This window comes from Saccopteryx leptura, chromosome 6 (genome assembly GCF_036850995.1).
Source record: "Saccopteryx leptura isolate mSacLep1 chromosome 6, mSacLep1_pri_phased_curated, whole genome shotgun sequence".
NCBI classification, from domain to species: Eukaryota; Metazoa; Chordata; class Mammalia; order Chiroptera; family Emballonuridae; genus Saccopteryx; species Saccopteryx leptura.
Genome location: NC_089508.1, coordinates 165,603,812 through 165,627,206, shown reverse-complemented (window position 1 = coordinate 165,627,206; position 23,395 = coordinate 165,603,812). Strand labels below are relative to the sequence as shown.

The 23,395-nt window shown below is 39.5% G+C and overlaps 1 protein-coding gene and 1 non-coding gene across 7 annotated transcripts in view; one reads left to right on the top strand and one right to left on the bottom strand.

Annotated features, from left to right (window-relative positions):
* Positions 1-23,395, top strand: part of NR3C1 (nuclear receptor subfamily 3 group C member 1) — a 110,651-nt gene that overhangs the window by 8,558 nt on the left and 78,698 nt on the right. The window lies entirely within an intron of this gene.
* On the bottom strand, positions 2,801-2,875 carry TRNAG-GCC (transfer RNA glycine (anticodon GCC)). The gene has a single exon. It is a non-coding gene; the product is annotated as a tRNA-Gly (tRNA).

Genomic DNA, 23,395 nt, shown 5'->3' with positions numbered 1-23,395 from the left:
TTATATCTTTAGACATTAACATTGGGAGCTATGATTACCCAGAACAGAGCTTTTTCCAAATAAATGGAAACAATGTTTCTTTTCTAACAGTCATTGAATTAGTCTATTGTTTCCAAACAACAATGCTGATATTACTACAATTGGTTGTTTTCTCTCCTCTATACACTGCATGGCTCTAGCTGAACATGAGAGCCTGAATGATTAGCAGATAAATTAACATGAGACCACAACTGTATTGAATACTGACTTTTGATATAAAAATATTAAATGCCACTCTCACTTCATCTGCATTCCTATTAAAGATCATAATTTGACTTTTTAAGATGACACCTAAAATTGCTTTTTCTCAATGCTTTTTAAAAAAGACTTCACATTCTATGTTGAGGGGAAATTAGTCCTTCTGCTGTGTTAACGTTGCACAATGTCCAATTATCACATTCTGTGTAAAATTATGAATGTCATGATTGAGCATATTAAAGTATTTTCTTTTTAAGGTTTAAATTCATTGATAGTAAAACAAGAGAAATCTTACTGATGTTCAGATCCATTCTTTTAAGTAAAATGAACTAGCCATTCTAACTTACAGCTTTTTTAAATGCTGAAATTCAATAAATTTGGCGTAAAGTTGTAACACCAATGAAGGCATAAAGGCACATTTCTGTATAATTTTATTTTCAACATTGTTTCACTTTGGCATTTATGGTGAAACTACTGAGAAGAGGCAGAGAAGTAAATGGTTTCAGGTGGAATTGGCGTTTTTTCTTGGGATTATGTTGAAATTTTTGTGTTAAAATGTTGACTGGTTTCTGAGCATAAGATTATTGGAGAGAAAGAACGATGCAAGATTAATTTGTAAACTCAGTTGTAGGGTATAGGATTCTGATGATTGGCACCTAATGAGCTACAAAAATTTGTCAATTTTAACCTCTCTCATTATTCATTGCATCTGTATCTAATTTTATTAATAATGAAATTGAAGAACTATACAAACACAGGTTGAGGTGAAACAAATTGTCCCTTTCTCATTTCTCTTATTAACATCATGTTGAATATTTTCGCAGAAGTAGAGGAGGCACAAGGAAGAGATTTTGTGTAAATTTTATTTACTCCTTTTTTAATCGATACTTCTTTACATCCTGCCTTCCTCCCCCATCCTTCCAAAGGTTCTGGCAAGGAGTTTTTCAATGTCTTTTCTAAAACTTTAATATTTCTGATACATAAAATGATTGCTGAATGTTAAAGATTAGCTTTTGTTTGTTTATTTACTTATTTATTTTCAGCTTTATGATAGCTTTATTTTTTAAACCCTGTTCTTTGTTATGGCTGTTATTGTTAGTAAAAGATTTTAAAAAGATAACATGCACTGTGTATTCAGGTGTTTCAATTTACTGTGGAACGACTCTGATACAGAAATGGTGTGACCAACATGTGTTCAGATTTTATTGAAATCACTTCTTGTGACGTTTCTTTGGCTACTCCATGATATTTTTGTAATTGATAACATGATTTTTAGTATAGTGCCGTTTTGGTTTTGTCTGTTAGTGTTGCACATAATGTATTTTTAGCTAGCCTGATTACTTTCAATATATTATTGAATGTATAAATTTTATGACTTATTCTGAAATATACTTTGCATAGATGTAGGTTAAAAGTAAATTGTATTAATAGTGGGATTCATACGTGGGTAGAGTTCACTGTAGAGGCCCTTTGAGATACTAGAGATTGGATCACAAGGGTTCATTTTAGCATGAGTGGCTGATGTGAGAGAGTGTCTGTCTTAATTGGTTGGTTATATAAGTCTTACCCACGCTGGCCTGCAGGTGATAGAAACAGCCTAATTGTTAGAAAATCTTAAATCATATTAGGTTCAAAAGAAGTCTGGGGCATATTTCTTAAAACACTTTTTTTTTTTTTAACTTTAAAGAGCACACCTAATTTTAACTAGCAGTGTGTCCTTATTGTGTATTACTTACTACTCAGGTGAGCAAATTAAATAGGCAATATAGGTTTGTGCTTTTACCCTTGTAAGGACATCCTGGTAATTGCTTGATGCAGTATTTACAGGTATTTGCCAAATTAATGGGCACTTGCTTCCATATTTCTGAGTCATGGGAAAAAAATATGTGTTTGTGAATTGTGTTGCAAAGAATTTTCAAGAAATATTTTGTTGAATAAAGCTATAACTGAAAATAAAAATCAATTACTTTTTGACCTTTACAGAAGGGTATAAAAGCCCATGCTCCTGATTTTCGTAGTTTCAGAGAGCCAAGTGCTCTCATTTTCTTCTGACTTACTCTACTTGGGTTTTGTATTTTTCAAGTAAATAAAAATATTCCTATGGAGGATTTCTATTTTTTTATAAAGAAAAAAATCCATTAAGTGTTCCTTTCCCTTTGAATTATGTGTGATCATTTCTGTGCTACATTGGGTTAGACTATATGATTTTTAATAGCGATTCCTTTTTTTTTTTTTGTATTTTTCTGAAGCTGGAAACGGGGAGAGACCATCAGACAGTCTCCCGCATGCGCCCGACCGGGATCCACCTGGCACGCCCACCAGGGGCAACGCTCTGCCCACCAGGGGGCGATGCTCTGCCCCTCCGGGGCGTCGCTCTGCCGCGACCAGAGCCACTCTAGCGCCTGGGGCAGAGGCCAAGGAGCCATCCCCAGCGCCCGGGCCATCTTTGCTCCAATGGAGCCTTGGCTGCGGGAGGGGAAGAGAGAGACAGAGAGGAAGGAGGGCGGGGGGGGGGGGGGGGGGGCGGGGGGGGGTGGAGAAGCAAATGGGCGCTTCTCCTATGTGCCCTGGCCGGGAATCGAACCCGGGTCCCCGCACGGCAGGCCGACGCTCTACCACTGAGCTAACCGGCCAGGGCCAATAGCGATTCTTAACTTCATTTGACACATTAAGGTCTATTTTAGAAAATGTGCAATTTTACCGCAGTTTAAAATGAAGTGTAGACAGTGATTTCAAACCCAAACAAGTGATTTTGACAGGTTTTGTAAACTTCACTACTATCACAAACGTCCTTTATTTATATACTGGGCTTGCAATGGAGTCTGTGAATGAATGGTTGTTGTGGGGAAGGGGGCCTGGCGAGGAGCAGCTGTGGAGGTGTGGAGTGGTAGAAAGTAAGATTAGAAATACAAAACCAACAATTTGGATCGATTGTCAAGAATTCAGAGGACTGCACAGAGAGACATTTGGGGCTGTGCTGCTTTTGTAAGGGAGTGTGTCAACCATGATTACAATTTAGTTGCTTGCATTTGAGATAGACATCTAAAGCTAATTGTGGCAATATAGCCCTGTTTATAGTGTTACAGTGTTGGTTTTGGCTATGCTTTATTACCAGAAAAAGGATGGAATGAACATTTTAATTCTTTTCAGATTACTTCAGCTAAAATCAAGTTCATATTTGTCCCGTTTTTATTTAGGCTGCTATTTAATCAGCAAAAATCTAATTTCTGGAATGTAGTTGGAATAACGATGGTGTCTTAAGTTGTCACGACCACTGCACGTTTCACGGCTCACTTTTATGGTCATTATCATCTGCCTGGGGTGCACAGCCCTTTCCTTTAGTAATAGTATTTCCACGGGCTGTGTGATTTTCTTCTGGAATGTTGAGGAAATTAAATTCTTATTTAATGGTACCTATATAGAATAAATTACAGGGTTCTGCAATTGCTAAACCATCTTTTAAACTATTTTTATTGCAGTGTAGTCCTTAAAGCCAATTATTTTGAGTGGAAGTGTGTCATCCCCTAATTTATCTATCAGCCAGTTTAAATATTAATGACTTATCTTTATAGAGCTGCATGCTTAAACATACTTTTATAGAGTAACTCAAATATTAATCTTGAGTGCTTTAAAATATTTTTTCTTTTGAACAAGTTGCAACAAGATTAATAGTGTCTACAGTGTATTAAATTTAATAAACACATCTTTGATTTCAGAATTTTTTTCATTCACCTTGTATAGGACACCAAAGACACACACACACACACACACTCTCTCTCTCTCTCTCTCTCTCTCTCTCTCTCTCTCGAAAGGTTTAATAATATGATTACTTGTAAATGTTTATCACAGTATCTTACATTGAATTTTTATTTTTGTAACTAACAATTTGAGAGTTGAACCTAAATATACATTGTTTAGGACACACAATTTGTTGCAATAAATGTTAATTTTTTCTAATTAAATTAGCCTTTTTTCTACTTTATTTCATAGTTTTCTATAATATTTGACTCTTATGAAAGTATACTTGATAGTCAATTTTTAAAAACTTGTGAAGTGACAAATAATTTAGTTCATGATTTATTATTCATGCTGTTTGAGGCAGTGCAATGACTTAGGACCTGATGGTCACATGTTGAACATTAAAAGCACTACCAGTTTTATTAAACACTTCTATTTTGTTACTGTTTTTATTTATTTTTTATTACTGGGGATAGGGCTTTCTTAATTTTAAAATTGTTTAAATTGCAAATTTGGTGCTTTAAAAGAAACAAACCAACCTCAATCCCTTCCAAACTATTTGATACAGTTATTCAGTAATAGAAATAGATAAGAACTAGACTAAAAGTCAGAAGACTTGAGTTCTAAGGCTGAGCTGAACCAATTTATGGCCTTGAGTAATTAGGTGTTTTGGAGTCAAAATATTTTCTTTACAAGAATATAGTATTTATTTTCAAAATGTGTGTGTGTTTGTGTTTGTTTTAAAAATTCTGTAATCCTCTTAACCTATCACTTAGTGAAGGAAATAATCTTGGTAAGGAATGGTATGCAGAATTGGTTCTTTGATCCTTTTTTTGGTATATTATAAAGGACAAGAAGAAAAAAAATGAAACCAGATTTGGTATTTTTATGAGGTAAGAACTTAAAATAATGTAGTTGGTGGTACATAGACACGCACAATCACTGTTGTTGGCAGTGCCAAAGAGGTTGGGGGCCCTTGGGTCCTCAGAACTTGAGTTATGAGTTATGTGTTAGGTACAATGATTTTAGATGAGAGTTTAAAGGGACATGAGCTCATCTGCTCCCCACACTTTTTTTTTCCCAGATGAGGAAATGAGACCCATAGAGAGTGTCTAGAAAAAGATCACAGAAATAGTGGTGTTGCCGGGTTAAATATCCTAATTCTCGGTATCTAAGTTCCCCGGCAGGCTGTTTCTAACATCTGGTCTCTAGTTCTGGAGACCTGAAACACAATACAGGTGAGCCAGGTGTTTTATAAATTGCAATATGGAAATTAACTAGTTTAGATTTAAAAAATATACAGTATCCACCTTCTTTCTTACATGTTTTTAACCCCCCCCCCTCCCCCCAGTAATGTTGAACACTAATTATGTGGCAGCACTGTGCTGAGGACTTTGTATGCCTTCATCTCATGTAAACCTCTTACCAGCCCTGTGGAGGTTTCTAATTCTGTTTTCTATATTAAGTTGTTGATTTTGTTAATAGCTGTGTCATACAGGGGAGGCTGTTATTTACCTTCATTAAACTTGAGATATTTAAAGAGGAGAAAAAAGAAAAGAATAGTCAGGAAAAGTTAATACCGATCTATAGGGAAATAACTTAATATTGTGTTAGGCATTCCTCCTGGATCTTTAAAAGTTTTTTATTGGTCGTCGGTGAATCTTTAAATATTTAAAGGAGAAACTGATCGAGCCTCTGCTCTCCAGCGTATATTTGTGTAGGCACACATTGCTTTCTGTCAGGCTCCAGCTTCTGTAAAATAGGAAGAACAGCCAGTGTTTCTGCCTACAGCATGGGTGTTCACTTTGAAAATTAAAATGTACTATAAAAATTCAAGGTGGAATTTTTAAAGCTCTGCCAAGTCTGTTGAACACAGACCAGCAGGACCACCCTCACTGGCGGAGTATGTCAGGGTCTCTGTGCTTGTGCAGGTGTTTTCTGCTCAAGAAGCGCCTAGATTTTTTCGGTGTCTGCTGTGATCTGATCCCAATTTCATATGGACTACTAGTTTTAAAGCCCTCAGGTGCCACGAGCATTAGATTTACATTGATTTGTCTTTTTATCGTTAGCTTTTTAGTGGATTTCGTTAAATATTAGTTCAGCCATCTAAATTTAATAGCCATATTGATAACTTCACCCACTTCGTTATTCTTTTATTAATGAATGATAGAATATTCCCTTTCTGTTTTATTGTCTGATATTCTTTAAAAAATTAGCAAAAGTCCTTTTCCTTAAGAAACTTTAATTTTCTTGAAAATGAGACAGAAGTTACCAGCTTTAGAATTTTTTTTACATTTATTGTATTTAGTAAAGCTGTATGGAAAAGAGCTTCTTGACTATATTGAATACCAAAATTTGTCCTAAGTTCATAAATTTGGCAGAATTATGAAACTTACTTGTAAACTACATTTACTTTTATCTTTATCAATCAAGTGGTTGAGAAAAACTTAAGAGTAAGACAAATTTGATAGATTAAACCTGTTATAAATTTTTTTTATATCACAAGCTAAGTACAGAAACAAGTCAAATGGCATTTCAAATTGATAAACAATACCAGTGTAAACTGTAACTTACTAAGTTTGTAGGAATCTTTCTTAAAGGGAAACTTCTAAAAATTTTTAAATAGAACTCTGCGTGAAATTTGTCAACTGGAATCAGCTGAGTTTATTAAAGACAAGGTGTGACTGTACAACAGGTTATTTTTTAAACAGAAACCCCAAATGAAAGTTGTATTTCTAAACCTCTACCTTGGGAGGCCATGTGTATTATTCCCTTTTGGAAATTGCCTTCAGAACCACCTTGTAACCCATAAAATAAAACTGGACTCATTAATTACACTGTCGTGGCCCTGGCCAGGTTGCTCAGTGGATAGAGCACCGACTAGCAGCACTGAGGTCGCGGGTTTGATCGGTCAGGGCACGTATGAGAAGGAAATAATGAGTGCACAGCTAAGTGGAACAACTAAGTGGAACAATGCGTTGATGTTCTCTCTCTGTCTCTTCTTCTTCTCCCCTCCCTTCCTCTTTCTCTTAAATCAATGGAAAAAATTTAAAAATAATAATTGCACTGTAGTTATACCCAGATGTTCTTACTTAACTAGAAAGTATATTGACTATATTCCTTAGCTTGATCATTTACCTTATTTATGTGATTCCCAATGATTGGAATACTTTCAGAAATAAAGAAGTTTAATCCTCTCCAAAATAATAACGTATTTTTATTGAGGTTACTTTTAAAAACCCACGTAGGCATTTCTGTAAGAAGATGTTTAACACAGTTGTTGATTGTCCCTGAAATCAGTGCCTAGCCTCCCCAGGGGACTAATCTGAAGTAGTTGGTGCTCAGTGGTTAGGTTCTGATTTGTTTTTCATAAGTTATCAAGGAGCTTTATGTTAAACACTTAAAACATTCCTTTTTCCTTACATAGGTACAGAGAAAATCAAGATGACTCACCTCTACGCCTGATTATTTTCAGGGCTGGTTATGTTCAAGTCAGGTGGGCCTCTCTTTGCCTTGGCCTGTGATGATAGCGGGTACAAAGTATAAATTTCTACAGCAGCCCCCAAAACAGTTTAATTTCCCATTCCTGGTTTCCATGTATCAGAGAAACTGTCTGACAATTTTGACAAGAACAACTCAAGTTCACTAAAATGGTTTCCATCCGTAAAATAGTTTGAGTTATATAAAATTCATGTTTTCTACTTTTATTCCTTATAATCCGAAAAGAAATTTTCTGCTCTTACTGAAAGTATTTTTAAAAGCTAAGTGAATTTTGGTTGTCATTACTGTTTTTTAAAATTTTGTTATTATTCACGAAAGGCTAGTATTGGACTGGATCCCAGCCTTTGAAATCATAAAGATAGGTGCAGTGGCCCTAGGAATAGGATTTACCTTTTGTGAGCATGCTGTTAGTGCTGAAATTCTTTGTGGCTTAAGAACTTGAAGTTTCCTACCTTTGTTCTGAAAACAACCTTTTTTCTCAAATATTCTTTCTTCCCCCCAAAATGACACAGAAGTTTTCAGTAGCTAAGAAGAAGGGAGAAACAGCCATTCTGGCATGACAGAGCTGCTTCAGTGTTAATTTAGGTTTTATATTTTTACTCTTTTCTTAGCATTAAATCTCCTAGTTATGTTAGAGGTTGGCAGCGTTTTTATTTAGGTAGAAAATACTTCTTATAACTAAACACATACAAAGGGCTAGTGTTGGTACAGTCTATGGGTACCAGATTTTACATGCAATGGAAGACAAAGAAATACTTTTAAAGGGAAGGCAAGAAAAAATAGGTGAAATCATTTCTAACTCAGTCTATCAAAGATGAGTGACTCTTTAATTGATAATGTAATTTAACAGGTCTACACAGTGCTGTGAGGGTACTACAGATGTATGTAAAAGAGAAAACAGTAAGTGAAGGCGGAGGGAAGAGTCAGAACCAGAGGGACCCATGGAAAAAGAAAATGAAAGTCCTAAGTGCTGGTTCCAGCGTCTAAGTTAGATTGTTCTGTGCTTGTGCTTCTGTGTGTACACTGGGAAGTACAAGCAGCCTCACTACATTGTGTCAGTAGCAGGTGAAAAATATACAAATGCATGTCCTTAGAAATTCTTGAGGTGGGTGGAGTGGGACATTGACTCCATGATCTCAAAGGTCCTTCCAGCTGTCCTGGCAGCAGCAAACATTTATGGAGCGAGGCATTGAGGACAGCGACAGAGAAGATCAAAAGCCCCCAACCCCCAACATCACAGAGTTCTTCAGTGACCTTCTAGTGCAGCGATTTTTAACTGGTGTGCCCCAAGAACTCTTACCACATGCAATACCTGACTGTTTAGTCAGGGCACTGACCTCTTTTCCCTTCGAATGTGTTGGCTGTCATTTTTAGCCAACACAATAGCTATCCAGTGTGAACGAATTAAAATTATACCTATATATTTTTTTGTCAGATCAGCAAGAATATATACTTTTTGGTGTGCCACGGAATTTTAGTAATTAGTTTATGTGTGCCGTGAGATAAAAAAGTTTGAAAATCGCTGTTCTAGTGATCTTCATACCAGTTTCACCTCCCGCCCAACTTGCTTGTTGAAATGCGCACTTGAAGGATGTTAAACTTCTCCCCAGGAAGGCATAAAGGAAACTTCATAGAGGAAAGTGTGGGGATGAGTGGGAAACAGGAGTTGTTCAGCCATTTGGAATAAAAAAGTGGGTAACACGAAGCCTGAGAGAGAGAAGAAAAAGATGGAAAGTGTGAGCTGGTCAGGTGAGGACTGAGTAGCCAGAAATGAGCTGGTGGGAGACTTCAGTACCTCCTGTCATCCTGTATACTTGTGATACAAGACAAGGAGAAAACAAGATTTTCATTCAGTCTGGGTGTGAGATATTTTTATTCCCTTTTTGTCACTTAAGATATTTTCTTGTTCTCAAGAAGAAGCATTGTCCCTCTTTTGAGGTCCCCCAATGCATGAGCTCAAACCTGAGGAACTTGCGCCTGTAATGTCCACATGCTCAGTCTCTCACTTTTCTTCAGGTCTCTACTTAAGTGCTGGCTGCATAGGAGAGACCTCTGACTGCTCAGTCTGAAATAGTGGCATATTTCACACATTGTTCCCTCCCCTCAACTTTATATGTCTAATTGTCTCGGTCCTGTCTGCTTCCCTGCTGGAACGTAAGCTTTGTGAGATCGGTGATACAGTCTGTCTCGCTTACTCTTCTGTCCCAGCGAGTAGAAGAGTACCTAGCACATAGTAAGACCAGAATAAATACATGGTGAATATGTATGAATAAACAACTTGACATGTAAACCAGGAAGATATGGGAGGGATGGCTTGCCCTCTGTCTCTTCAGAGCTGGCAGTGCATGTCACGAAGAGGGATGGTAGCCCAGGGTAGCTCCTCTAGATAGGAAATGTTTTAAGATGGACACGTACTTAGGTGTATAGAGAGAGAAGATATGTAGGGAAAATGTTTTTAATTGTTGTCAGTCTTTAAATTTGCTCCAAGACTTTGAAATGGATGGCTTTTCACAGGTTCTTTGAAGAACTCGGGTACATGACCATTGGAAAAATTAGGGTAACCAAAGCTTGGAGGTGATGAGTTTGAGATTTGGCTTTGTTTTGTCTTATTTATCTTGTTCAGGATAGTAACCTTTTGTAGAAGTTTTATTCTTTATGTTTTTCACTTGTTTATAAGTTGAGATTATTCTAGTAGCTGTCTAATGTATACATTTATGTAGACTTATCTAGAAAGGCAAGAAATCAACTTAAACCAATTTTTCAGATAAGTGTGTGTTATCTCTGAATACTTCAAGAAACAAGAGGCATTTTATTTTTGCCTACATTTTTAAGTTCTCTTTTTTCAGCTTATTTATATTTTGGATTTAACGTATTCTGTCTATAGTTTTTTTACTTTATCTATAGTATATAACAGCAATTCAGAAGGTAATGTAAACAAGTCATGTCTTCTAAGAGTTTTGGCAGAGTTCAACCTAATGTGATAATGACGATACAGAAAAGAGAAAATGCAAGCAAAGTCAGTGTTAGTTAAAGCAGGAAAATCAGATGAGGTCATTTAAGAATGAACTGGTTTAGTGTTCAGGAAAAAAAGAGGAGGACCAAGGACAAGGCTCTGGAAGACATCCAAGGAGAGGAGCCACAAAAGGTAATGAATAGCTGAAGAATTAGGAGACAACAATATTAAATTGAGAAGGGGAGAGAGTGGTTTGTGCTGTCAAGTCAACTAGGGTAGGAGATTGCAGAATATCATAATTATGAGAGAGTGCTGGTGAAGCTATTCCTTAAAATATGTAAACATTCTCAAAAGTCAAAGCCAGAGAACGAGGTAAAACCCTAAATAAAACAACATAACTGAGGATTAGTTTATACTTTAAAAAAAACAAAACCAAAAAACCCTAAGCTTGAGAGCCTAGCCAGTCTTTGAAATTTAGATTAAAATATCAAAGTGGTAATAAGGAACACAATTTCTGAGACCACAAAGACTCTGAGACTGGGTCGGGAAGAAGGGACAAAGGCTGGAAACCAGGAGGGCGCGCTCAGTTTCTATTCCCTGAGAAGCTGGCACAACAGAAGAAACTGGCTGTGCGGTTCAGACTCTTCCCACTTGAGTAGTCTGCTGAGTGTGCTCTTCCTTTCTCCCTTCTCAATCCATCCTGCACTCACCACCGGATTAACCCTCCTACAACACTGCTTTGGGCATTATTCCCCAACCTAACCGAGTGTCTGGCTCTGTTCTCATGGCATGGTGGTTCTCCGTCTGCAGTCCACCCACCCAAGTGCCAGAGAGCCAGTGAACACCCCGAACCTTTGAAGGGTTTGGGTTATGAACCGTCTCATGCAACTTCATCCTGGTCCATCTTTTATGCAGGAAAGCCTATGCAGAGTCCGAGATGGTCTCTTTTTGTAATTGTTTTTTATTATTGTTTTCACAAATGCCATTTCAAACTTGACAAAAATAACGTGTGCTCATTCATCCTTCAGTAAAATTATACCAAGAAAAGGCTGTAAACTTAATTATATAACGTTTCCTTTCCTTTTTCTTCCTTCCCCTTGTGTGTGTGTGTGTGGGGGGGGGGGGTGTCTCGTGTCCCCCCCTCCCCCACCTTTGAAGGCATACTGGGTTGTTTGCTTTTAAATAAGAATAGGAGCATTAAACACCACCTTCACTGCAGCTTGCTTTTCTCACCTAACAGTACACCCTGAACATCCTTTCAGATCAACAGATACAGATCCCATTCTTCCTACTAGTTGTACAATATTCCATTCAGGTTGTATCATGACTTTTGCAAGGCTCCAGTAAACATCTTGTGTTTCTAAGCATAGATATCCCAAAGTAGAATTGCTGAGTCAAGGATATGTATATTTAAATTTTTAACAATTAGTTCCAGATTACCTTTCACAAGGATTACAGCAAATCACAGTCTAACCTGGCTATGTTTATACTTTTTTTCTCAATGAAAATGCATATATCATTACTAACAGATTCCTTGCCACAAATGCTAATGTTGATCACAGCAGACCAGTGTGTGATGGAACTCGGGCTCCCCTCTGCCTTTAACATGGTAACCTCCTAGACCAGTTGAAGCCTCCTTGGTTGGTACACTTCCCTTTGTGTAGCCCAGCTTATAGCCTCTCTCCCTCATCTGCAGGTATCCTGTGGCGACTGCTGACCACCCAGCTCTTTATACCTAACTCAATGGTTAACACATCATAGGTGCCCAATAAATATTTGTCAAATTCTATTTTCTTTATACATTTCTGATTTATCTCTTCAACTAGATTCATTCTTCCTAAAGACAAGGAATGTTTTCATTACAGCACCTAGTACTTCAGATACTCAGTGTAGGTTGGCTATTTGAATAAAAAAAGAAAAAGTAACATGGAGAAGAGGATACAAATAGCATGGCCTTGTCTTTAATCATATATTTTACCCCTTTTAGAGATAAATCCAGTAACAGCAGTAAGAACAGCACCTGTGTGGAGGAGTTACTATATGCAAACAATTCAAGTTGCAAAGGATACAGTAGTGTGCTAGTCAGCTTGATCAATGTGGTCTCTCTCCTGCAGAGTTTATAGACTATGGATGTTACATTTAAAAGATCTGTGGGAAACATTAAGAAAATGGTACCCAATTTCAGGCTCTTTAAAGCAGAGACTGTGGCATATTTATCCATTCATTCAACATTTACTTAGGGCTTCCTCTAGCAGGCCCTGGAGAGAAAGCCCAGGGCAGTCAGAGCTTTGCTGGGAGGTGGCGAGCTGACCAGGGTGTGTGCTTCCAGGCAGTAGATTTCCCCAAACTAGCTTCACTACTGTGCACATCTATGCATGGAAGCAAAGGACTAGACAGAGTGGTTTTATTAGCCTGTGCTTTTTAGGGAAAGGTGCCAATCCCTGTCACTACCCAGCACGCAAACCACTAAGGAGTGTGCTACCGTCATTGTCATAGAACCACAGAATTCCAACTGGATCCAGTCTTGATATCTGGTCCTCACTTTTCAGGAGGAAACTACAGCCTAATCCACTTAGAATAGTATATTTGTGGGTAAGAATTAGAACTCTGCAGTCCAATTCTCTGGGATCGAATCTGTTTAACAGTCGTGTGACCTTGGTCAAGTTCATAACCCTGTAAATCCTCAGTTCCCTCACCTTTAAAATGGGCACAACGCGATAATGCATGCAAACCACATAGCACCAGCAGTCTCTTTAGGGCAGGCCTATAATTACAGTTATGTAATGGAGACCTTAACATTTTGTACCATTATCAGACTTTTTTTGGCTTATAAGTTTGAGGAGGAACTGAGAAATGCACATGTGATGGATATTTTGTCAGAATGAGTGCTGGGTGCTTCCCATCTGGCTCTCTCCCTCCTCCCCCCAAGTGCCTCTACTCAGGGACACTTCCACTACCTGAAACTCTTGGGAACTTGATTTAAAGTCTGAAGGAGAGCAGATCCTCTCGTGTCTTCACAAATTCTGGGGGTTTATAGGTAATTTCATTGCTTCTATTATCTGATCTCTTTATATATCTTTGGCTTCTTTTTAAAGAGACTATTCTCTGAAAGTCATATTACAATACAAAGGTTCTGTCTCTTCAAAGAAAGACTTTTCAAAATAGCTTTTTATGATTCAGTATGAATTACATCCCACAATTAAAAGGGCTTTACTTTTTGGGTGTGTATTTCCAAATGCATAATTGTTCATGTTCATATCCAGATTTATTAAATAAAGTACCTTGAACATTCTTGAATGGATCAAGTCATATGTTTCAGCCTTCTTTTGCCATTTTAAGTCATGTAATGAAGGATTTGTTGAGTGTGTCTCTTCTGTCAACAAGTGTTTCCATGTCGGGGCTCAGCTTGTAGAAGTAACTTTTTGTTCTGCTTCCTCTACCTGCTGGAAGTAGATTTGTTTGATTCTTGTGTCAAGTAGAATTTGCTCTAAAACAGACTCTACCCCAAAATGTAGCAGCTCTAAATTCACAATCATTTCTTATTCCTCATGAGTCCACAAGTCAGCTGGACAGCTTTGATCTGGACAGGCTAAGCTGATTTCAGCTGGGCTCACTCTGTGTGTCAGTGGCAGCTGCTGGGTGACTGACTGATGATGAGAGCTGACAGCTACGTCTCATTATCCAGCAGGCTCTCCAGGGCTTGGGCACAAAGTAGCAGCAGGACTCCAAAAGAAGCAGAAGCTTGCAAAGCCTCTCAAGGCCTAGGCTTGGGATAGCTCTTTTTTTCCCACCACATTCTGTTGGGCAAAGCATGTTAAACAGCCAGTCTAGATTTGGGAGGAAGAGGGTCTGCAAAGTTACACCGCAGAGGGCATGACCATAGTGAGGAGTCTTTTTTTTTTTTTTTTGCAACCCATCACAGTGGTTCAGGAATTGAGCGCATTTGAAATTCTGATCCTTTAGTGGGGGATATTCTAATTGTTTATGAAACTTGCCCAGCCTGGAAAGGCAGAGTCATCGAAATCAAAAAGTTAAAAGCTTGGAATTTAGAGTCGAAACTGAGGTTCAAATTCTAGCTCTCACTTTTTTTCTGCAATCCTGCACAAGTTCCTTAACTTTTCTGGTTGGCGTCATAATGGTTGATTTACCCACAGTTAAGATTTTTAATCTGTAATTTATTGTAAAGAAAGGGCTAGTACATAAATAATTGCTATTATTAGTATAAAAGAAAAAATTGTTCTGTTCCTGTCTCCCACACTTCAGTAAAGGTGCAAGACCCAAGTCACTTCCTTGAAAGAAAAAAGGAGGGGAAAGTATGTCAGAGAAGGGAACTATTTCACAAATCATGGCCTCAAATGAAGTGACCACTCACTGGACTATTTTCCTGTAAGAAAAGAATGGCTGAGATCAAAATAGTTAAGAGATAAAAATCCATAGGGCTCCTTGGGTAGGATTCATTGTGATTCATGGGTGAGAGTTAGAACATTAGACACAATCCAAATCTAGATTAAAAAAAAAATTCTGGCCCCTCTTAGGCATGGTGGGTGCCTTAACACTAGATTTGGGAGTTGTCAAATCTAGAGATCAGGTATTACATGAGATGGGGGGGAGGGTCATCCCACATGAAGTTATGTGTTGATTGCTTTTAAAGAAAAGGGGCCACCAACAAATATAACATGAATTTCTTTTCCTTGTGTTAAAAACAGAAACTCAACACTTAAATCTCTCCATTCTGCTAGTAGGAAATAGGAAACACAATAAAATTGGATTAGCATAAATCATACAAAGAGCCAGATATTTCAGAGTCCACTCAGTTGGAAATGTGAACTGGAGTTTCTGGCGCTTCTCTCAGGAGAGGCACCAGAAAGTGTTCTCAGAGCAGTGACAGCGGGGATTGATTGAGTCACCTCTTCCAATTAGCTAAACGTGGGAATACAAGCAAGTCAGTTGACCTGTCTGTACCTTAGCTGCTTTTCATATTTAATAATGATACATTATTCTAAGAAAAATTGGGGCATAATTTTTTGATAATAAGTATTTTAGTGTGGGCAGTGAAATTATTGGCTTAAGATCTTTGTCTTTTTTTTTTTTTAACTAAACTGGTCTTTATAGATTTCAATTTTTGCTTTTTTTTATATCAACATTTCTCTATTTCATTCTTTACAAAGACCATTTTCTTTTTTTTCTTTTTTTTTTTTTGTATTTTTTCTGAAGCTGGAAACCGGGAGAGACAGTCAGACAGACTCCCGCATGCGCCTGACCGGGATCCACCCAGCACGCCCACCAGGGGCGAAGCTCTGCCCACCAGGGGGCGATGCTCTGCCCCTCCAGGGCGTCGCTCTGCTGCGACCAGAGCCACTCTAGCGCCTGGGGCAGAGGCCAAGGAGCCATCCCCAGCGCCCGGGCCATCTTTGCTCCAATGGAGCCTCGGCTGCGGCTGCGGGAGGGGAAGAGAGAGACAGAGAGGAAGGAGGGGGGGGGGTGGAGAAGCAAATGGGCGCTTCTCCTATGTGCCCTGGCCGGGAATCGAACCCGGGACTTCCGCATGCCAGGCCGACGCTCTACCGCTGAGCCAACCGGCCAGGGCCTACAAAATCCATTTTCAACCATAAACCAAAACTTCAGTTTCCCCAAACATATTTGGGACCCAGGAATATTTTCCCAAAAGAGTCAGTGCTAATTTTATGCCAATATATGTTTTCAGAACCAAGAAAAATAGACTGTGCTGAGGAAAGAATCTTAGTTTGGAAGGACAGTTGATTGGAAAGAAGAACATTTTGAAAGGCTGGTAAAATTCAGTGCTCCGAAGCCGAGGGTCATAACGAGGTGGCAGGAGGGAGCGTTTCTCCCCACTATTACTTGCTGATCAGGTGGGTCCGTAAACGCATTACGGGGGACCTTCCACCTGTTCGGGGCTGTTGTTTGGGTTCAGAAGGAGGGAAGAGAAATAATGTGTTCCTTCTTAGGGCAAAGGTTCGTGTACCTGGCTGGGAAACAGGATGCAGACACATGAGATAAGGGGAAACAGTTAAGCAAGTTAAGCAGAGCAAGGTGCTGAAGAGCGTTGGGGGGGGAGGGGGTCAGAGAAGGATTAGGCATGTGTGGGAGGAAGGACAGTGCAGCGCATCGTCAGGTGGTTCTTCCCCACGCAGACTCCCGTCTCCTGTGGGCCAGGTCTGTCCTGAGCTCACCACAACTCCGTAGATACCGCCCTAAGGCTGGCTTGAGGCACGGTTCGACATCCACCATTTTGAGTCCTGACCTTCAGGAAAGAGCCCCGCCCTCCCCCTCCAGGACCATCAGCGCCCTCCCGAAACCTGCTCCCGAAAGAGAACAGCTGAAGACCGGGAGGGGGGGGGGGGGGATTTGTATTTTAACTACTGACACAACTTTTAGGAAGGTATGAAACTGTAATGATGGGATTTCAGACATTTTTACCTTTTTTTTTTTTTTTTAGTAAGAACTTTGTAAGCCAATTTGCGGCAGAAGAGCCTTTCAGGGGCAGCTCAGCCACAGCGCCTACCTCGTGTACACTCGGAGCAGTGTCTGCCTTGTCTTCCTCCTCCTCCTGTCCTTCCTCGCCAGCCCCCCTCCGCACCTTTTCTGAACCCTGAGATCCTCAAGTCACAGGCGGCGGGCCAGTTAAGACTCCTGTTAAGAACTTGCAGTACCGAGCTCTGCTTTGAGCACGCCTGGGCCCCCTTTCCTCAGCCTAAGCATTCAGGATCCCAACAAGACTGGCACCCAGGGGAGGACTGGGCAGCGGCAGCTCATCCTGGGCTTACCCCTTGGTCCTGTCTCCAGGGGTCCTCCCATCCCAGGCTCTGATAAATTTTCTCTTTCACTGGGGTGGGGAGGGGAGAACTGGTGGTACCATGATCTTCCTGGGGCCCTGTAAGAAAAATATGGATTCCAGTACATTGCCTCTCCTTTCTGCCCTCCCCCCTATTTAAGAGGTCTAGGGATAGAGCCCAAGAATCTAAGTATTCAATATTTTCAGAAACTCTCTAGAAAATCACCCACGTTTGCAACCACTGCTCTAGGAAGGACAGCAGGGATGCCAATAAACTCTGTTTCTATGAAGGTGATCATGGGACTTGGACCCTGCTAACATGAGGATAGGTCCACCTTAGCCAAATGGTGCGTGTCTTCAGATCACATAAGAATAAGCCAGAAGCAGCTGGACAGGTGTGTTCTGGCTCTTCATGCCCACTGTGTCTGGTCAGACTTTCTCCTGAGAGGCCACGAGCCCCGGGAGAACATGGGCAGACAGAGAGGTAGCTCTGTATGGAGAAGGGAGGAGATGTGACAGAAAGAACCCTGTGCAAGAAGTGAAGAGGCCCCCTTAATTAGGTCCTAGCTCTCCCGGGGGCCTCCAGGCCCCTGAGAACTTCTCTAAGGTGCTTTCCCAGTCTTAACAGTCTAGTTCCTACTGCATTTGTGAGACAGAGAAAGGCTGTACTCTGACCCCTTCATTTAAATTTTTTTCAGTTTATTTCTCCCACTGCCTTTGTGTGTCATATATAACTTTTTCAGCTTTCTGTAATCCTCCAGGTATACTCTTTTTTATACTCTTTTTTTCTCTATATCTTTAAACTTTCTAATGGGTAATAATTTTTTCTAGTTTGTCTTAGAAGATTTCTAATTGGCACAGACCTGGTTTCAGGGAGCTGCCTTTAAAAACCAGCTAACATTGTGCTGGTGACTTGGCTTAGTGGTAGAGTGTCAGCCTGGTATGTGGATGTTTCAGGTTCGATACCCGGTCAGGGCACACAGGAGAAGCGCCTGTCTGCTTCATCCCTCCCCTTCTCGCTTCTCTCTCTCTCCCTCTCCCTCCCCCCTCCCCCCCTTATGCAGCCATGGCTCAATTGGAACGAGTTGGTCCTGGGTGCTGAGGATGGCTCCATGGCCTGCCTCAGGCACTAAGAAGAGCTAAGTTGCTGATCAACAGACCAGTGGCCCAGATGGGCAGTGCATCGCCCCCCTAGTGGGCTTTCCAGGCAGATCTATGTTGGGGCACATGTGGAGGTCTGTCTCTCTGCCTCCCCTCCTCTCACTGAAAAGAAAGAAAAACTAGCTAATATTGAGGGTTTATGAAAATGTGGTAGAGCATTATGCCTACATTAAATGGGGGGGGGGGGGGCGGGGAGGGGAAATAGTGAAAAGTTGTGAAATACCAAACCCAGCCATGTGTTTTCTCTCAAATATTTATCCAGAGACTATTAAGAAATTAACACAACTATTTTGAAATAAGAATTTTTCCCTTGGTTTTCAAAAAACACTTTACACTTTAACTGTTTTGTTCCTCTTTCACTAGTCAATTTAGCAAATAATGCAAGCTTATCTAGTCAGCTCTCAGGGAAGGAGAGTCCTGACAGAGTCATAAGTGAGTTTGATTACTTTTGATATTTTTTATACTTTCTGGAAGTTGACAATTTACTGTTGACCCTTGAACAACATGAGGGTTGGGGCACTGAAAGCCAGAGCAGTCAAAAATCTGCATGTAACTTCTGACTCCCCTGAAATTTAACTGAGAATAGCCTACCATTAAATGCAATTACTGATAACATGAACAGTTGTATTCTTAAAATAAGCATAGAGAAGAAAATTTTATTAAGAAAACTGCAAGGAATACAGTTACAGTACTGTACGTATTTACTGAAAAAAATCTGCATGTAATTGGACCCATGAGTTGAAACCTGTGGTCAAGAGTCAACTGTAATTGCAAATAAAAGTGCATTATCTTTAATTCTTTAAAATTTTAAATTTTTTGATTAATTTAATTTATAAATTTCTATATAAATTATGCCTCTTAAAAATGTATCATGGACTCCTTTCTACTACTTCATTTTAATCTAAATGGATGTATATTTAACCATACCTTCATTGAAGGGAATTTAACTTTTTTAAGTTGTTTCATACTACTTTATTTAGGGGGTTCCATTTCCACTCAATAGATTTAATATATTTCTCCTAGGCTTCTTCACACATTAGTTCGTCTAGTTCTGAAGGGTCACTCAGTGTCATCTTGGTCAGTCAGCCATCTTCATGACAAGATTTGTTGACAGGTCCTGGAAGATTAACTTGGTTTTTTTTTGCTATTACAATGTACATCTCTCTGTGTATATATAATATGTCCCTCCCCCCCTTACTCCTTCAAGTATTTCTATAGGTTTAAGTCTTAGAAAGCTTTTGAAATGGCCTTAAGTAACATGAGAAGCATTAAATGGCTTTCTCGTATTTTTTTCTTTTAAAACCATGTGTTATCTGTGTAACTAGCTTTCAGTAATTTGTCCTGCATGAGATTCCTGAAATCTCCATTTGAAGAGTAGGTGGGATGACTAGACTTTCTTCAATGCAAGGGCCTGGGAAGGATTTTGGAGAAACGTGTTCAAGTATAGCTGCAGTCTGACCAGGCAAGGCGTGGAACCCAGGGTCTGCCTGCGTGCCGGCATCCCGTTCCTGAAATTTGTGGTTTTCATTACTTCATGGGCACCATCCCAAGTTATAGGATGCAGCCTCTGAAAAGAAGTAGAATGTGGAGGCCCAGGGAGCTTTGGAAAAGCTTAACCTAGTCTAGGTAATAAAACATTCAAGTCTTGGGCCCTAAATTCAGCTCCTTCTGTCATCTTTTTTGATTTACTATAAGTTTTTAATCCTTTGTAAAATACTCTCCACACTGATATGTGGCTGGTTTAAATTATTAATGATGTAGAACAGTGGTCTTCAACTTTTATATACTTGGGAACTAGTGAAAATAAAAGTTATTTCAGGGACTACTAAGGCAGAAATCGCCCTGAGCATAAGTGAATTCAACAAAGATCATTCGGTCTTTAACCTTCATACAGCATCTGGGTGGTTAACTGTTCCGTGGACCAGCATGAAATTTCTGGTGGACCTGACAGAGGACCAGTAGTTGAAAAACACTTATTTAAAATATGGGAAGTTAAACAATATAAGTATTGAATAGTGGACATCCCCAAAAGGCGATAAAGGCGGTAGCATATTTTATATATATCTTTATTAGAGTGACAGAATAAGACTGACAGCTAAAAGACAGGAAAGAGAAACAGAATTTATGAACTATCTTGAAAACACATTTTTCTGTATTACCATAGGAACCACATTTTAATGAATTATTTTATACATATATAAAAAAGTATATATAACTTACTTGTATGGTTTACACAATAGTAAAACAAGCACTTCTTTGAACTCACCACCTATCACAAAGAAGAGACCATGGCTGTCACCTTTGGAGCTTACCACATGCCCCTTCCCAGTCATGTCCTCCCTTCTGACCCATGGTAACTGTAATTCTGAATTTTGTGTTTTGCGTTCTTTTGCTTTACGATTCTACCACGAATTTATACATTTCTAAATAACACGTTATAGGCATACCTCGGAGACACTGTGGGGTCAGTACCAGACCATCACAGTAATGCGAGTCACATGACTTTTTTTGGTTTCTGATATATGTTATGTATATACTGTACTGCTATACTGTGTGGTAGCATTGTGTCTAAGAAAAACAGTGTACACTTCTTAATTTAAAAATATTTAATTGCTAAAAATGCTAGCCATCGTCTGAGCCTTCAGCAAATCCTTATCTTTTTGCTGGTGGATAGTCTTGCCTTGAATTTGTAAAAAGGCACTCTCTGCAAAGCATGATAAAGCAGCATGCAATAAAATGAGATGTCTTTCTCTTCAGTTTTAGGTGTTTTTTAACTTCATGTACTGGACTAATGTTGAATATAGTCTTTTACAACCTGTTTTTTTCTTTAATTTTGCAAGATTCATCCATGTAAGCTGAAACTTATTGATACACACGTTATACTTTTGAATGATTCAGTACATACATTTAACTGTTCTCCTGTTGATGAATGGACATTTGCTGTTTTGAACAGTGCTGCTATAAAAATGTCTCTTGGTTCATACTCTAGGAGCGTTCTCTTAGGGATTTATTCCTAAAAGTGTTGTAATTAGGTCACAATGGCTACATCTGAAACTTCTAGGTAATGGCAAATTATTTCCAGCCTGGTGTTACAAGTATTCTTTGTCCACGTTCTCTCCAACATGTGGTGGTGCTAGTCTTTTACTTTTGTTCCAGTGTGCTGTGTGTGGAATATTTACATTTGGGTTTTTGTGGTACCATTTAAGTAGATTTAAAATATATATGTTTACAAATCAAGGCTGTTTTTTTGTAATTTATTTTAATGAAGATATTGAGATTAGACCTTGGAATAAATTTGCTTACAAAAGTGGCTAAAAGGTATACTCTTTTGGTATTCTGCAGCTACTCGACCTCATTAAATAAACTAGTATGTTAAATTCCAAATGTGTGGTTTAGAAGGCAGAGCAGTAACTGCTTGCTGTACAGAATGATAGCTGTTTCAGAGGGATTGTGCAAGCCTCTCCAACTTTTATATGGTAAAAGTTGCAACAGGGTTAGAGACACATATTATCTGAGCAAGATAGTCACCAACTGTGATAATATAGGGAACTTCTGCCAGATATTTTGAATGTACTGTTCCATGTTAAAGGAGAGCCAAGGAAGAGAGGTAGGAAAAAGGTTGAAGAGGATCAGTTCAGCAGTTTGAGGGAAGGCAGGACAATTGTTTAGGAAAGGGAAAAAAAGTTACTAATATTTTACCTTAGCAACAGCAGCATAGGTAATGGAAGTTTCAGTCACAGAGAACTCTGACCGTTTATGAAACATTCACATTTGTGATCTCATCTAATGATAATGCTGAAGGAAAAGTATAATTTACCACTGCTTTATTGATAAAGAGACAGAAGGTAAGAGAGGTGAAACAAGTGGACCAAAGACACCTATCTGGTAAGTGACAGATGGGGTGTGTCCTCAGGACTCCTCTGGCCAAGCCCAGGGTTCTTTGGCGTCATACCGTTCTGCCCCCTCAGCACCACAGGCTGCATTTCTGCTGTGGCTAATGTGTCAGCCAGCACTGACCCTCTGCCTTCTGAGCACTCCTGTGTCCTGTCAGGGCTTGTAAGAAAAAGCCCTCTTCCTGCCCAGGAGCTCACAGTCTTAGGGAGCAAGGGAAAAAGACTGATATGAAACAGGAGGAGGTCGACGTGGTTTCCAATGAAATGCTGGACTCTAGTAAGAATCTGCTTCAGTTATAAATCAAAAGAAGGGCACATTTCAGGTTGGAATGAAAATGTGAGAATTTAAAAGAAAGGTAATTTTCAAAATTTGAATTGAACTTTCTTTTGAGAAAGCTTAACTTTGCCTTCTGGTATTTAAGGTATTACTAATTTGTCTGATAACCTCAGGTAGCCACCTGATGTCATGGAGGATGCAGATACAGTGAAAAAAACAACAACAAACAGATATTTTATTTTTAAAGAACTGTTGAATCCAAAATAAAGTTTTTCCTTTTAGTGATCTTTGGTCAGTTAAGGACTGAGTTCTCCAATAAAACTTATAGAAAACATTTAGTGTTTCTGATATTTCTATACTTTTATTAGTGCCATCTGTGTCTCACACCTGACTTCACATTTGTGGTCCAAAGAATCCCATTTAAAGGACAAATTTTAACATCTTTATTCTGAATTGATGCATCTCCAGGGTCAGATTCCCTTCACTCTTGGGCACTAAATTTCAACCACTTGTGGGTTCCTGATCATATGCGTTTATATAGACCTAATTTCACTTTAAAAAAAATAATAATAATATTGGCCCTGGCCGGTTGGCTCAGTGGTAGAGCGTCGGCCTGGAGTGCGGAAGTCCCAGGTTCGATTCCCGGCCAGGGCACACAGAAGCACCCATCTGCTTCTCCACCCCCACCCCCCTCCTTCCCCTCTGTCTCTCTCTTCCCCTCCCGCAGCCGCAGCCGAGGCTCCATTGGAGCAAAGATGGCCTGGTTGCTGGGGATGGCTCCTTGGCCTCTGCCCCAGGCGCTAGAGTGGCTCTGGTCGCGGCAGAGCGACACCCCGGAGGGG